The sequence below is a fragment of the Penaeus monodon genome, chromosome 28 (assembly GCF_015228065.2).
Source record: "Penaeus monodon isolate SGIC_2016 chromosome 28, NSTDA_Pmon_1, whole genome shotgun sequence".
Lineage (NCBI taxonomy): Eukaryota > Metazoa > Arthropoda > Malacostraca > Decapoda > Penaeidae > Penaeus > Penaeus monodon.
The window spans coordinates 379,120-381,233 of record NC_051413.1 but is presented as its reverse complement, the minus strand read 5'-3'; positions in this window follow the sequence as shown (position 1 = coordinate 381,233).

The following is a 2,114-nucleotide window of genomic DNA, read 5'->3' as shown; positions in this document are numbered from 1 at the left end:
CAAAAAGCAAGAAAAATAGTAGGCATGATAAAATACAACTTGTAATAAGAAAACTGTAAATACAGACTACACAACACACACTGCTGACAAGCAAAAACTTTTACATTTCATTTTGCAAAATGCCAAATGAGAGAGCTACAGTGCCAAATAAATATATAGAAAACTCAACTAATTTCTACTTGTGTGAACATCTTTGCCTCTAGTTATCACTTGTTGTCTCAACCACAATTTCCTTATAGCAGAGAAAAGGAAATAATATAAATGTAAACTTATAAACAGAGGGAAAAAAAAAAATCTATTCTAATTTTAAGGGGACAGTCTGGGTGGGTATGGCCCCCATAGGTATTTCTATACTCGTGCTTGCGTTGAATAATAAGCCCCAATTGCGTTGTTTTCATGGGGCAACAGGCATTACTGTGACTATCTGTCCCTGGGTCTTCATTAAGTCTCCTATTCATGTCCCTTTTATCCGTACCTACAACATTACCCTTCAACATGATAAAGAATAATTCCAACTATTCCCTATGTATTAGATACAAATTTTTGCCTTTTTTTGTCTTAATTTGAAGCCATGCACTTCAGAAATCAAGGGAAGGTTGCAAAATTGAAGAAAACAGTTTGGTGGCAAAAAATTGTTGTTTTTATATTATAATTTTGTATTATTGCTCTTTCACACCCAACAAAAATCTTAGGCAAATTTCCAGCTTTTGGAAAGGACCAATACCCCTCCCCTCCCCCCCCAGGAATTTAACTCAAAGCTCTATAGTTCAAAACAAGTGCTATTGTGTGATCTACTATAGTAAAAAAAAATCACAATAAAGTGAGTTGTATTTAAACAGGGAAAAAAAAAAGGGAACATATATACCTACTGGCAGACAGTCTCCTCTTAATTCTATTGTATTCAAATCACATTTCAAATATCTACTTACATATAATAAAGGATTCTATAAGAAACTTGGAACTTTTCCGAATCTCAAATGGATTGAGAAAACAAAATTTGGCAAAGATATCATACTTTTTACAGGAAAAAATAGTCATATGACTCTATGCATAAAGACCTTTAAAAATAAGTACAAAACACAATAATAAATTTGAAAGAGACTACAAAATATTCATGCTATAGGCAAAAAGCTTGGCAAGCATGTGTATTGTGATATCATTGACATTATACTCAGTAACAATTTCCTCACTTTAGACAACTGTATCAATATCAAACCAAATATGAAATAATTTTAATTCTTACAACTATCAACATATTTCACTGAATGACAAAACAAAATATTTACAAAACAGAAAATTACAAAAAAAAGGAAAAAAGAATAAAAGAACCAACTAAATATCCTAAAAATTAACTGATAAAAGCCATATTTCATCAACATCTTATTCTTTATTTTTAGCACCTCATATGAAAAGAAAATGTCTCGAAAAAATAATGAAGCTACATCCATCTTCTGCTGAGAGCAACAGCATAAATATCTTTATAGTTTTCAAAACATAGTAGGGCAAGACTAATGTTGTCTGGCAGCAAGAAAGTAGAAAGGGCAAACATAAATTGATTCTTTGGCTGTGAACTAATGATTCATAATGATCTAACTCCAACAAACCTTTGTCGCTATTTCTTTATTCCAAAAGAGTGAGTAACATTAATACATTAATTAAAATCAAACAACTTCTCCCTCTTATCCTGCCAGTAACACCTAGTTTACCCTTCATAGCACAACTTAACTATGCTCTTTTAACAAATGAAAGGGTGATGAATAACATAAGCAAAGGGTGCCAGTCTAGGTGCCATTAGCTACACCATGCATCTTATGAAAGTGACCAATTTTACAAGCTGCCGATTACCAGTGTCAGGTTGAGCTCTTGCTCTCAAGAGGCTCCACTCTTTGGTTTGATCTCTACACTATTGTGTCATAAGTCTTGCAGCTTATTGTATAACTGACACTATGTACAAAATGCAAATGCCTTTTCAAGTGCATACTGTATATATGACCTCAGTTACTTATCATCATCAACTGATCAGTGCATGACAGTGTCTCTAAAAATTTACTTACTGAATTTGCCAGTGTATAAATCAAAACAGAAAGAAAGCAGAATAAAATTCCACTTACCTT